This window comes from Microtus pennsylvanicus, chromosome 2, assembly GCF_037038515.1.
Source record: "Microtus pennsylvanicus isolate mMicPen1 chromosome 2, mMicPen1.hap1, whole genome shotgun sequence".
NCBI lineage: Eukaryota > Metazoa > Chordata > Mammalia > Rodentia > Cricetidae > Microtus > Microtus pennsylvanicus.
In genome coordinates, this window is record NC_134580.1 from 18,128,786 (window position 1) to 18,144,087 (window position 15,302).

Here is a 15,302-nt window from a genome sequence, read left to right on the forward strand (position 1 = left end):
ATCCAAAGGGGTTGTACCAGTTTGTACTCTCACCAGCAATGCAGGAGTGTTCCCTTTACCCCACATCCTCTCCTGCATAAGTTATCATCGGTGTTTTTGATCTTGGCCATTCTGACAGGTGTAAGATGGAATCTCAGAGTTGTTTTGATTTGCATTTCTCTGATGGCTAAGGACGTTAGGCATTTCCTTAAGTGTCTTTCAGTCATTTTAGATTCCTCTGTTGAGAGTTCTCTGTTTAGGTTTGTACTCCATTTTTTTTATTGGATTATTTTTAAATCTGAGACAGTTCCATGTAGCCCAGGCTCACTATGTAAATGAGGGTGACCTTGTACTCCTCACCCTTCTCCTGCATCTGCTTCTAGCTATGTATCAGCCCTCCACCCCATCCCGACCTCATACTGAGGTTTGAACCTAGGCACTGCATTAGGCGATTACATTGCACCACTGTGCTATAACATGGCTCATTGTGATGTCATAAAGGTAACGTGAGATAATCCAAGGTTCCTTTGTACCATCATGTGACATTATGATTCCACAGGGCTCTTGTGATCTCACAATGCTCCATGGACACTCGAACGTCCACTGTGACAGCACAGTGTTCCACAGTGTGCCTCTGTGCATGGCCATATGCACTGTGCCATCATAATTCCCTATTGTTCCATTGTGTCAATACAATACCCCACTGCGCCATCACCGTGTGATTATGGCACAACAATGCGGAGCTATGCCATTACAATATTAAATTATGACATCACAGTGTACCATTATATTACCAAGCTGACCCGAGATATCATAAGGCATTATTCCGACATAGCAAAACCCCATGGGAACATTCGATATCTCCTTATGATGTCACAATATTCAAATACTATGTCACAATGCTTCACTGTGATCCCATGAAGTGAATTTTGGTTCTTTAGTGCTGGGTGTGGTGCTGCGCTTCTGTAAACCTCAGGAAGCTGAGCTGGGAGGATGGAGAGTTTTGAGGCCAGTTTGCGTTACATAGAATTCCTTTCAAAACCAAAAGGGAAAATGGACTGGAGATTATCTTGGAAATGTGCTTGTCTAGCATGCTCGAATTCTTGGGGTTCATCCCCAGCACTGCAAAACTGGTCATGATGGTGCACAATGGAGGCAGGAGAATTTGAAGTTCAAGGGCATCCTTAGCTATATAGTGAGTTGCTACTGGTGTGGTGTACAGGAGAACTTATTAAAAATTATGGAAAGGAAAAGGAGAATAGTATGAAGCACTTGAACCCTTGGATTCCCACTTTATCACTGATGCTCTTGCTATCATGATAGGAAATATGTGATAGCAATTTATAATGTTTTATATCTCTTAATGTCTGTGTGTTTTGGATACTATTGTTATCATTAAGTTTGCTAATTGCTTGTTTTCTCTCTCTCTCTCTCTCTCTCTCTCTCTCTCTCTCTCTCTCTCTCTCTCTCTCTCTTCCTTTCTATCCATCCCCCACTATGAATGTGCATGTGTGTGAGTGAGGAGAGAGAGAGATAAAATACCACCAGGTGGTGGTGGTGGCACACGCCTTCAATCCCAGCATTTGGGAGGCAGAGGCAGGTGGATCTCAGTAAGTCCAAGACCAACCTGGTCTACACGGTGAGTTCCAGAAAGCCAGGACTATTACACAGAGAAACCCTGTCTCATAAAACCAAAAAAAAAAAAAAAAGAAAGAAAGAAAATGTCCCCCCTAAAGAGAGTGGCACTATTAGGAGGTGTGGCCTTAATGGGACACTTTGGAGGCAGGCTTTGAGGTCTCATATATGCTCAAGCCACACCCAGTGTCAGAGACCATTTTCTGTTACCTGCAGAAGACATAGAACTTTCAGCTACCTCTCTGGTAGCATGTCTACCTGCCTGCTGTGGTGTCCTGACATGCTAATAATGGACTGAACCTCTGAACTATAAGTGAGCCCAATTAAATGTTTTCCTTCATAAGAGTTGCTGTGGTCATGGCTTCTCTTTACAGCAATAGCAACTCTAAGACAGGTTGAGAATGACTTCTTTCAGGAAACGGATCTCTCTGTCCACCTTCTTTGCCATGTTTCCCTTGTTTCTGCTGCGCTGTGGACTCTGGGTTAGCTAGCTCATAAGCCTTTAGGTTATTCTCCCTTTTCAAGTCCCCATTTCACCGTATGAGTGCTGGGATTACAGATGCACGCCACTTCATATGATTTCTCTGTGGGTTCTGGGGGGTAAAGTCAGCTCACAGGGCTCATAAGGTAAGCACTTCTATCACATGAGACATTTCTCCAGTGCTCAATAATATTTTTTTTGAGACAGGCTCTCTTGCTGAATCTGGAGCTCAGCATTTTATGTGGGTGCTGTCAATCTGTGCTCACGTTTTCGAGGCAAGCACTTTACCCAGCGAACCATCCCTCCCGGCTCTTATATGAACTGATTTGATGGTAACAATTCTATGAGGCAGATGTTACTCATCTCATTCAAAACAGGAGGTAACTGAGGCCCGAGAGCGTGGATAACTTGTCCACAACAGTGAGGCTGGCTCGAGTCTTATCTTCCTTTCGACAGGACAAGCACGGCCGCTGTAGTATTCTGAGCAACAGAAAGGAAAGACACAAAACCACTATGTGGATGAGATCTTTGACCTCTGAAGTGGGGCCTGAAATAGGGGACAAGATTGCCCTGTGATGACTAGTTTTAAGTCAACTTGACATAAAGCTAAGACATCTGAGAGGAGGAAACAAATGCCTTCAGTAGACTGGGCAGTAGACAAGGCTGTAGGTCATCTTCTTAATTGGTGATTGATGCGCGTGGAACTGTAAACAGCTCTTACCCAGTCCTCTTCCCCCAAGTTTCTTTTGGCAGGTGTTTCCTCTCAGACTTGAGGACGACGGGGTGTCAAGATAACAGCAGCATGCCACTAGGTGGCAGTAGAGCCTAAGAGCTGTAGTTCACAGTCGCCTGCCTTTACAGATTAACAGAAGTACAGAATAAGTCAGGGATTTGTACTCTGATGTTACCCCACCCTCCAGGGTCTCCTGTATTCCAAGCTAGCCTCAGACTTGCTGTATAGCTGAGGATGACCTTGACTTTCCGGCTTGTTTTAGTCTCCCCAGTGGGACTGCAGACGTGTGCCACTATTTTGGTTTTGCTGTGCCGACAGAAGAATGGGAAATCTGTGTCATCAGGGAGGTTACAGCTCTGGCCAGATGGCACCAATTTTATGATCTCTGTGGTCATAAATAACGCTGTCAGCTCTGGTGCCCAGAAAAAGAAACTCAAGGCATTTGATACTTGCCAAGCATGGTTTCTGTGCAAATGCTATGCATTAACCCTGCTCTTCTTCAGTCATTTCATTTCCAGGATCTTCTGAGGTCTGGGAATCTAAGTGGGTGTGCATGCAGGTCAGAGTTGCGGTCAATGAAGGGAAGCAGAACCCTAGAGAAATTCTTATTCCTTCACCTGCAAGAGAATCTGATATTGGGGTAGTGTTACAAGGTGATCATTGGCATTTTTTTTTCTTTTGAAGAAGTATGTTTTTATTCTACTTCTGTTTTATTTATTATTTGTCTATTATGTATACAGTGTTCTGTGTGCTTGAAGACCAGATCTCATTACAGATGGTTGCGAGGCACCATGTTGTTGCTGGAAATTGAACTCGGGACCTCTGGAAGAGCAGCCAGTGCTTGTAACTTTTGAGTCATCTCTTCAGCCCCTATTTCTGTTTTAGTACTTCGGTAAAGGGTAAACACTGTGGATTTTTTTCTCCTTATTTTGGAGAGGAAATCTCTGTAGCCCAGGCTAGCTTAGGCTGATCTTGAGTTCCAGATCCTCCTGCCTTCACCTTGTCTGTGCTGTGCCTGTGATTGATGAATTTTTGTTTCGAGACAGGGTCTCCCTGTGCAACTCTGGAAGGCTTAAAATACACTACTGTAAGAAGTAAAACATGGCGAATGAGATGGTTCAACTGGCAAAATAAGCTTTATGTGTTTGTGTCAAAAGCTGATGACCTGAGTTTGATACCCAGAATCTACAATGGAAGGAAAGAACTGATGCTCAAAAGTAGTCAGTCTGTTAACTCTGTGTTAACACACACACACACACACACACACACAGACGTATGCACGCACATGCATGTGCACACACACTAATAAAATAAAATGATTATATTATTTTTATGTGTGTGAATGAAATTTTAATGTATCTAAGTTTTTGTACATATAATGTATGTATACACAATTTATTTTTATGCATGCATTTATGACTATTTTACCTTCATGTATTTAAGTGTACTGCGTGGGTGCTATGCTTGAGGAAGTCTCAGATTCCTTGGAACTGGAGTTACAGTCAGTTGTAAGCTGCCATGTGAGTTCTAGGAATGAATTCCAGGTCGTTTCTAAGAGCAGCAAGTGTTCCTAACCACCGAGACAACTCTGTAGCTTCTAAATTGATCTTTTTAAAAGAAGTAAGCAAAGTGGAAACAGATTCTGCAGCACGGAGTGGTGAGTGCTGTGATGAAAAACAAACCAAGAAATGTCGCGGGGGCTGGAGGTTTCATGCTAATCCAGCACACATGAAGAAGCCCTAGGACTGATCCCCAACACGGTATAAAACAGATGTTTTGGCAGCAGTAAGTAACAACAGAAGTCAAGTGAACTGAGCACGGTCCCCTGGCCAAACGTCATTCTTACCATAGGAGCAAGAAGCCGCTCTTCTCTTCCCCTCCTCCTACTGCTTTGTTTTGTTTCTGAGACAGGGTCTCACTGTGTAGCCCTGGGGTGGCTAGAAACTCACTATATAGACCAGGCTACTCTGGAACTTCAAGGTCCCCTGTCTCTCCCTCTCAAGGGCTGAGATCAATGACATTTGCTATCACGCTGCCTTTTGTTTGTTTGTTGTCTTTAGTTGTGGTTTGTGACAGGATCTTGTGAAGCCCAGGCTGGTGTCCAACTCTCTACGTAGACAAAGACATCCTTGACCTTCTGATCCTCTTGCTGTGACCTCCTGACTGCTGATATTACAGGTATGCACCTCACAACCGGCCTGGGATGTGAAAAGCAGACGACCCCCCCCCCCCCCGAGCCCAGAAGCACTAGAATTCTTACTATACACTGAATAGGACCACTTTCACAGCTCCTCTGAACTATCCAGAGCTACACCTCAGGGAGCTGTAGCCTCAAAATAAAGTCAACTCCTGAGTGCTGGGATTAAAGGCGTGTGCCACCACTGCCTGGCTAATCTGCAACGTTTAATAGAATATTTTTGTTGCCTATAACAGAAATTAAACTGAAACTGCTTTCAAGGGGATGAAAGGAAATTACTGACATAATCAAAAAGTCAACAGATATCAGGTATAGCTGGATCAAGAGACTTGAGAGCATCAGAAAGCCAGCTCTTTCCATTTCAGGGCTCAGGAGGGAGAGGCAGGAGGATCTCTGAGTTGGAGGCCAGCCTGGCCTACAGAGTTCCAGGACAGCCAGGACTGTTACATAAAGAAACCCTGTCTCAAAAAACCCCCAAAAGATGCAGATTATTGTTACTATTTATGTGAATGGGCATGGAGGCCTGTGTCAGGGGTCTTCTTCCACCCTCTCTATCTTCATAAGTGTGTGTGTGTGTGTGTGTGTGTGTGTGTGTGTGTGTGTGTGTGTGCGTGCGTGTGTGTGTGTGTGTGTATGAGTGCATGGTGTGTGCACCCGGGGAAGGTTCTTTTATGACTCCAAATTATTCTTGTGAGACAGTGTTTCTTTCTAAACCTGGAATTCATGTTCATCCTGCTAGGTTGGGCCTGGCAAGCTCCATGGATCTTCCTGTCCAGTCCCCATCCCACATGTCACTAGAGTTGTGTGCAGCTATAGGTTATAGGCATATCCAGCTTTTTAATATGGTGCTGTGGGTCCTCATGCTTGCAGGGCAAGCACTTTACCCACTGAGCATCTCCCCAACCTCACAGGTGGATCTACAGCAATGGTAGTCTTAGGAAAGTTAAGTCAGATCCTAACACAGATTGAAAATTGTACCGTCACAGATGAGCTTGAGAATGGTGGGCCATCACACAGAGGCTGCAGGGGACCCCAGAACATTCTGAAAGCCATTCCCACCTGACTCAGGAAGTGAAAACTTCACTCTGAGTCTTCCAGTTAGCAGGTGTTTCTGCCTATAAACAGAGCTTCCCAAAGGAGAACAAGTACTTTCTGAAGTCTATAGAGAAATGTTTGTTGGCTATTTTGTTAGTAAAATGCAAGGAGGCCCTACATACCTTTGCCACCCCAAGTGGAGCGATGGGGATGGGGGAGTCTGGTTTCCTGCCTCCTGGGTTGTCAACTTGTCTTGCATAATTCAGCCTCCCTTAGTCTGGTAAAACATTCCACACAGCTGCCTGGTAGTGTGTGTGTGTGTGTGTGTGTGTGTGTGTGTGTGTTGGGGGAGACCAACAATCACTGCATATGTAGGTATGTGAGAGAAGAATTCCCATGGGGCAGCAGGGACACCAGCCCTGTGGAACACCAGGCTGTAGTGAGTACAGGAGAGCAGTTAATTGCACCACCCAGATGCTGCATGTGCCAGGATTTGTGGGCATTCTTTGATAGTAAAATAAGCAGATATGTATGTATGTTTTTCAAGGCCAGGTTTCTCGGTAGCTTTGGAGCCTGTCTTGGAACTCGTTCTGTAGACCAGGCTGGCCTCAAACTCGTGTCCTAAGTTCTGGGATTAAGGACGTGTGCTACCACCACCGCCTGGCTGCAGATTTTTATGTTTACTTTTACTAGAAATCTTTTAAACAGACACCATGGCCCCCGTGGTAAAGCTCTTCTTTATTTTCTCTTCAAAAAAAGTCATGTTTTCAGATAGCCATGGTGGTGCAAGCCTGTAATACCAGTCATTGGGAGGCTAAGGCAGGAGGATTGCTGAAAGTTTGAGACAAGCCTGGGCTACAGAGCAAGACATTGGCTCAAAAAAAGAAAAGAGGCCGGGCGATGGTGGCGCACGCCTTTAATCCCAGCACTCGGGAGGCAGAGGCAGGCGGATCTCTGTGAGTTCGAGACCAGCCTGGTCTACAGAGCGAGTTCCAGGACAGGCTCCAAAGCTACAGAGAAACCCTGTCTCGAAAAACCAAAAAAAAAAAAAAAAAAAAAAAAAGAAAAGAGAAGAAACAAAACAAAACCAAAAAAACCCAACAACAACAACAACAAAAACCCAAAACAAAAAAACCAAAACCAGGTCTGGGAGACATTTTAGCTGATATGGTAGCTTCTTTGCTGTCAGATTTAACTACATCTGTAATTAACTGAAACTCACACTGGGCACACTTGTAAGGAATTTTTTCTTAACTAAATCACCTGAAGTGGGAGGATCTACTTCTAATCTGGACCTTTGAGGTGGGCCACATCTTCTCCAGACAGCCTATATAAATGAACCGGAAGAAGGACTCTTGCTGTCTCTTTGCCTGCCTGCTCTCTATCTCACTGGCAAGTCCATTCCTTCACTGGCCTTAGAGCCTATATCTTGTATTGTAGACTGAACAACTACTGGATTCTTGGACCTTCCGCTGGTAGACAGTTATTGTTTGACTAGCAGAAACACAGTCTGTTAGCCATTCTAACAAATCATTGTTATAATCCAGGCAAACACAAACCTGGCCCCATCCCTTGGGGACCTGGCAGAGGCAGAGTGGCCTCTCCTGCATGCACTCAGGCAGTATCCTGGATTGTCCAGGGTCCTATGGATGATATGTCACTATGTAGCCTTGTACACAGGTGCAAAGCCCCACCGACTCCTACTCTCTCTTTCTGCCATTTCTCTGAAGAGGCAAGTCACTGTCTCTCTGTCTCTCTCCTTCTCTTCCCTTCTTTTCTCTTCCTTTCCCTTCCCAATAAACTTCCTTCCCATATAAGCTCTGTCTGATGGTGTGTTTGTCCCCCACCATGGGATCTAGGATCCTACCTTGCACTGCATATCATAACATTGGTGCCGTAAAAAACTCAGTAGGCTCTTTCTTGCAGCTCCTCCTGCTTGCCAGTAGTCTGAGGAGCACCTGGGATCCTGGAATCCTTCAAGCTGACCACTCTTCCAACTAAAGAATCGCTGGAGCCTTCCACCCAACACCAACAGAATTGGCAGTAATAGTAGGCCCCTCCCACCACCTCTGGCCTTGCTTTCATGACTGAGGATTCATCTTGTGACTGTGGTTTCTCATCTTTTGACTCAGGTTAAAAGACCCAGTACTGGGAAACTATGCATCTCTTGAACTCAGAGCCCTTTGGGCCCTGTACCCACATGATGGTGTTGGGGTACAGCTTGTGCCCACCTACTTGCTAAGGCCCCTGGACCTTTCAGTGTTGAACTGAAGGTCAGCTTCAGGTGTGGTCCTCACTGAACTTCTGGGATGCTGGGGTACAGTCCCTGGACCTTGTCTGTACCTCACTCATGAAAAATGTGCCTACCCCAATACCCCCTCTCAGAAATCAAACCACATAGCTGCTTAGAGGCACCCTACATTCTGCCAGTGATCTGGTAGTTGGAAGGGTGGCTCTGCTCTTTTTCCCTGTTCTCTTTGCCTGCCTGTCTGCCTCTTGTTCCTGACATGCTAAAACTCTCTATCCTGCCCACTGCAGCTGTCTCCCACTATGGCTTAGCCTGTCTTGGGGTAGGACACCTAGGAGCATCTAACCCCCTATAAAAGTTCTGTTTCACTAGGTATCCTGGCCTGGTTCTCCTGCCATTGCCACAGCACCATCCTGCCCAATGTAGGGTGTGGGTCCCTCTTTCCTGCCTGGTTGCAGGCTGGATATTTCCTGTCTGGTCCTTATGCATGAAAGATATGTGTGAATGGTATGGCCACATGCATGTTTATGAATGTCCTTTATGCCTGTCTGTCTTGTTAATTGGGTCTATCTAAAATTTGCATGACTGCTATAAAAAACATGTGATTTCTCAGTGCCTTGCAACACATGGGCAGGTGCCATCTTGACCAAGGGCAGGTCAGATGACCTAATCGCCATCTTTACTAAGGGCGGTCACGTGACTGGCTACCCCTGTGCCACTCAGCCCTGGGTGGAGACTGGGCAGGGAGGAGTTCAGGTTTATGGGTGGCCTTGATTCTTCACTTTCACTTTTTTCTTTGCTCTAGAAACCTGCACGTGTCTGTCTACTCTCTCTTTAAATGCCCTGTTTGTTACAAAGCATGAGTCAAAGATGGGAAAGCCAGATTCCTCTCACTCAGTATTCATGTGACTTTTGATTTAACTTTATGTGTGAATGTAAGCTAGTTTTAACTCTGTATGTGTGTTTATGTTTTTATGCAACTTAAGCTCAACTGCATATATGTGTACATGTACTTATTGTGAAAGAAATATGTTTTGAACAGTCCTAATGAGCTCTGTTTACTGTATCCCCTTCTAGACTAAGAAAACAAACATGAAATACTTTAAATTGGTATGTGCTTTTAAAGGATGACAAAAATATATGGTTATCTCTGTTATACTGTACAAGTGATTCAACTCTGCTTTAAAATATATTTTATATACTGCTAAAAATTTTTAAGGTTATGAAGATCAACAAAAGCTAATTTAGAAACCTCTCATCTTGGATCCAGCTCCCCAGGCAGATCCTATTGTAGATGGAAGTTTTTGTCCTGCCCAGTCCCACAGCCATTCAGTCTCAAAGAAACACACAGAGGCTTATATTAATTATACACTGTTTGGCCTATTAGTTCAGGTTTATTATTAACTAGCTCTTACAATTTAAGTTAACCCGTATTTCTTATCTTTATTTAGCCATGTGGCTTGGTAACTTTTCTCAGTATGGCATTCTCATCTTGTTTCTTCTGTCTTGCTGGTGACTGTGCCTCTGCCTTTCCTCTTCCCAGAATTCTCCTAGTCTGGTCTCCCCACCTATACTTCCTGCCTGGCTATTGGCCAATCAGTGTTTTATTAAGCCAGTGTGAGTGACAGATCTTTACACTGTACAAGAGTATTATCCCACAGAATTTCCCCTTTTTTTCTTTTAAAAAAAATCCTTGTTTAGTTTTTTTCCTGACCATTATCTATAACATCTTATACTGTAGTCATAACTCAAATATACCCAATAGACAGTCCTCAAATGCTCAGAGATCTGGGGAATATGGCATTTAAAATGTTTAATTATTAAAAGCTTTTTGTAACAGAGAGACTGATTAGTTCCTGGCACCACCCCCATTTCTCCCAAAGAAGATGGATGGGAGCAGAAGAACCTCCACCCACAGCTTACTTCATTAGTGAAAGCGTTAGCCACTGATAAAAACTGTCGTTTACCTCAACTGCTGCAAAGACCTTCTGTAGACCATGGAAAACAGGATACTGGGGAATCAACTACCTCAGTTGCCTAAGACAAAGGTAAAGTCCTCTCGTGAGTTCTTACTCCACAGAAGCTTGTGAGATCTTCTGGGGCCTGCAGGCCTGCCTCTTCCAGCAGAAAGATGGATATTGCCATAAGAACTGCCCTCAATGACCATGGAGATCCCTGAGGTGGCTATCTATGTAGCCAATCAAGTAAGTCTCTGTCATTTTTAATCGACAACTTAGGTAAAATTTAGCCTTCTCAAGATCTCTGATGCAGTTTGATGACTGATAGCTTTGCCAGCTTAACAGCAGGAACCAAGGTGAAGTCTAGACACTGTTCACCTTGATACCAGACTCAAAAGAGACAAACTCACAAGACAGATTTCTCCTAGGTGTTAAGGTGATGTCATAATGGTGGGGAAAGAACAGGTGCTTTTTGTAAAAATAAGAGCTTAAGCTGTGAGGATCTAAGGATGTTTCAGGGTATAAGAAAGTGTTTTAAGGTGTACAAATGCAAGTTATCATATTTCTCTCTCATTATGCTACTGTTCATAGTCTTAATATTAATCAATAAAGTTCTATTAATTTATTAATCCAACTCTGACAGAGTACTAAATACAATACTATATCACTATCATCATAGCCACGAGCTCAAGTTCAAATTCTCGTTGGTTGCTTTCTAACTATAGACCTCAAAAATACTTTTCATTGTGCAAAAAACATCTGTCATGGTCATTTTATTGTCATAAATATACTGCCATTTATACCATGTAAATTTCAGTACAGATTATAAACAGTGGAAATGCTAATGTGTCTAAAACATACATTTTCACAAACTCAAAGAATTCTTGTAAGTTCCAGGGAGTTGACTTGGAGGATTCACCTTGAACAGGTCAGGAGTTCAAGGTTGTGAATGACAACTCAGTTAATCAGGAGCTTCTAGAGGAACAGAAGCAACAGAATGTATATATATCAGGTCCAAAGCCCCTCCCCCTCACATGGCAATACAGATGACATCATCCTAAACAGAAGGACTCTGGCCCAGTAAACAGAAGGATAGCTACTGGGTAAACAAGCCTAAAGATTTCTGTTTACCAGAAAAGCAGATCTCTTCAAGTAGTTTCTGTTCACCAAGAACCTCCCACAGTCCTCAAGAAACCTCCCTTAATCTTCTCCCAAAGGTCAAATACCTCTGGTAAGGTCATTGTGCTCCTGGATGCCTACGTCAGCTCAGGTTCCCACCCCGTTGACTGTCATATAAAAATCTGCTTGCTTTTCTGATATTTTGTTTTCTTTCTGCAAACCCTGTCTTCTGCCTTGACAGATTGAGCCCCAATGTGGTGGCACTTTTAGGAGGTGCGGCCTTGTTGGAGGAAGTGTGTCACTGTGGGGAAGAGCTTTGAGGTCTCTTTTTTCTCAAGCTTCCTTCAGTGTGATAGTCAGTCAACTTCCTGTTGCCTGCAAGATGTAAGAACTCTCAGCTCCTTTTCCAGCACCATGTCTGCCTGCCTGCTGCAATGATAGACTGAACCTCTGAACTGTAAGCGAGCCACCACAATTAAATGTTTCCTCTAGAAGAGTTGCCATGGTCATGGTGTCTCTTCACAGCAATGAAAAAGGATTCAGTATGTTGTTCCTCTCCAAAACTACAGCTCCCAGCGTTCCGCTGGACTCCAGTGCACGCGAGCGCGGGACACATTTCCCAGAAGCCTTTGCATTCCCCGTTAAAAAGCAAAGGCCGCCATGAGCTCCCCTCTTCTTCTTCCCTGCCTTTTCCAGTCGTGTCTGCACACCCCTTACCTGCCTGTTACCCCTCCCCCATTAAAGTGCACCCACGTGGGACTGCCGCGTGTCTGTGTCTTCTTCCTCGCATAACGTCTTTACCCTCTAACCCGCAGACAAGAAAGCCAGTCAGAAATTAAGAACAACACAGTATACACTGGAAAGTTTGAAGAAGAAGCTGGACTCTGATACCAGCAAAAGGAAGAAGCAGTAGTAGTAGCCATTGCAGCAGCAGCACAGTAGATGAACTCACCAGCTGTCATGAAAGCAAGCAGGCAAGTAGCCTGAGATTTTTCTTTGGAGTTCTCTTTAATCTGGACTGCTGACGGATGATGCCATCCTTGTTTAGGGTAGATCTTCCTTCTTCACTTTTAGTAAATCAAGAAAATCTCTTATAGACATGCTCAGTTATTTGTTTTTTAGTTAACCCATGACCCAGTTGAAGCCAACATTAACTATCATAATAGTTAACAACATTAACTATACATAATGAGGATACCCCAAGTTACACAAGAACTCGTCTCAAGACCCCAAAAATAGGGGCTGAAGAGATAGATGTCTCAGCAGTTAAGAACACTGTCTGCTCTTCCGGAGGACTAGGGTTCAGTCCTCATTACACAATGGCTTAGAATCATCTGCACCCCCAGTTCCAGTATATCCAATATCTTCTTCTGACTTTTGCAGGCAGCAGGCACACATGTGGTGCACAGACATACATGCAGACAAAACTATGATCAAACAGCAGAAAAGGCTATGGATGTATTTGCAGCCATAGTTATGGCTTACGGGAGCCTACAGTTACAGGGATGTTCTATTTATTTTTTTTAAATGCATGATATAACTCTGGGGATCATTTTGGTAGGTTAGACTTCACATATATTCTTCTGTACGGGTAACACCACAGTAAAAGGCAGGCAGAGGCAGAGAGGCTGTAGAAAGTGCAGAGGAAAATGGATGATTGGAGAGCATCATGGAGGTGTTGGGGCATGGGACTGAGAAGGGAGTGGAGGCTGGGAAGTGCGGCTAAATGCACTAGCCACTCTCCTCTTCCAGAGAACCTGGGTTTGGTTCCTACTATTCTCATAGCAGCTGACAGCCAACTGTAACTCCAGTTCCAGGAGATATGAGGCCCTCTTCTGGTCTCCTAGGGTACCTGGCATGCATGTGATACACCCAGTGACATACACGCAGGCAAAAGACTTACAGGCATAAAATAATAAAATCAAAAGAGATAGAGAGAGAGAGAGAGGGAAAGAGTACAGACGGGCAGATGGGGTACAGGTTCTAATTTCAACCGAGGCCCATAAAGCATTCCCTAGGCAGAAAAACTGGAGTTCTTTACCCAACTAGAGCCATAGAATGGCAGAATTATGCAGCTAATTGAAGTATGTGCAACCCAACATCACAGAAATGCTCTCATTCACACAACAAGAATTGCTTTCTGGGAAATGATATACCCAAGACCAAAGAAGACCCTTCTTGTATGTTTAACCATGAAGACAGCCTCTTCAATAATGTTTGTGCCCTGGTATGATAAACCTTTAAGTTGAGGGAAAAGCAGTAGTGGCTGTGGGGTTGAGTCCTTTCTGGTCTATAAAACAGTAATACTTGCCCAAAGAAGATAGAAAACAAAACAAAACTGTTAAGGGCCAGTTGGCTCCATTTTTTCTTCCTTTTTTAGTTAAACAGCATTAGACTTTGGTTTATTTCTACATTGTTCCTTACGGTGCTTTTCTCTTCTCATGTCCTCAGCTAAAAGTCAACGTGTTCTTTTGATTTGCTCTTCCTCTATTCTCTTGTGATCTACACACCATCAATTGTTTCCACTGTTTTATGCTTTGTTACAAGAACTGGCTGATAGCTAACTAAATTACTAACTGCAAAAATTCTGTTTTTGTAATCACTTGCTATGCAACCCAGGCTTGAGTTTGAGTATAAAAAGGCCCCCTGGCTTTTAGTCTTGGCTGCTTCATTCTCTTACCTTGGAGGGGACTGAAAGGTTGTCCTGGATGTAAAGTAAAAAAAAAAAATTCCCTTGCAACATCTTGCTGTTAGCTCCTGTTTCTTTGCTCTGCTGTAACAAAACCAAAACAAAATGAAACAAAAACTCAAAAGGAACTTGAGACCTTTGAAGAGTCTTTAATTAGGAGAAACAGTTGGTGTTTTTATGTGAAATAGTACTGAGTGCATCTAAAATGTTAATTTATTAATTAATTAATTTTAAGTTGTTTTTATTGAGCTATAAATTTTTCTCTGCTCCCCTCCCTCCCTTCCTCCTCCTTCCCCTTCTACCCTCTCCCATAATCCCCATGCTCCCAATTTATTCAGGAGATTCTGTGTTTTTCCACTTCCCATGTAGATTAGGGTCCTCTTTGTTGTCTAGGTTCTCTGGGACTGTGAATCGTAGGCTGGTTTTTCTTTGCTTTATGTCTAATAGCTACTTATGAGTGAGTATATATTCTATTTATCTTTCTGGGTCTGGGTTACCTTACTCAATATAATGCTTTCTAGACCTATCCATTTTGCCCACAAATTTCAATTTTCCACTGTGTAGTACTCCATTGTGTAAATGTACCACATCTTCTTTATCCATTTTTCAGTTGAGGGGCATTTAGATTGTTTCCAGGTTCTGGCTATGACAAGCAAAGCTACTATGAATATAGTTGAGCACATGTCCTTGTGGCACGGTTGAGCATCCTTTGGCTATATATCCAAAAGTGGTATTACTGGGTCTTGAGGAAGGTTGTTTCCTAATTTTCTGAGAAATTGCCAAACTGATTTCCAAAGCAGCTGTACCAGTTTGCACTTCCACTAGCAATGCAGAAGTATTCCCTTTACCCCACAACCTCTCTAGCATAAATTGTTATGAGTGTTTTTGATCTTGGCCATTCTGACAGGTATTAAGATGGAATCTCAGAGTTGTTTTGATTTTCATTTTTCTGATGGCTAAGGATATTGAGCATTTCCTTAGGTGTCTTTCAGCCATTTTAGGTTCCTCTGTTGAGAGTTCTCTGTTTAGGCTGTACTCCATTTTTTATTGGACTATTTGTTCTTTTGATGACTAATTTCTTGAGTTCTTTGTATACTTTGGAGATCAGTCCTCTGTCTGATGTGGTAAAGATCTTTTCCCATTTTGTAGGCTGCCGTTTTGTCTTGCTAACAGACTTTGCTTTACAGCTTTTCAGTTTCAGGAGGTTCCATTTATTAATTGTTTCTCT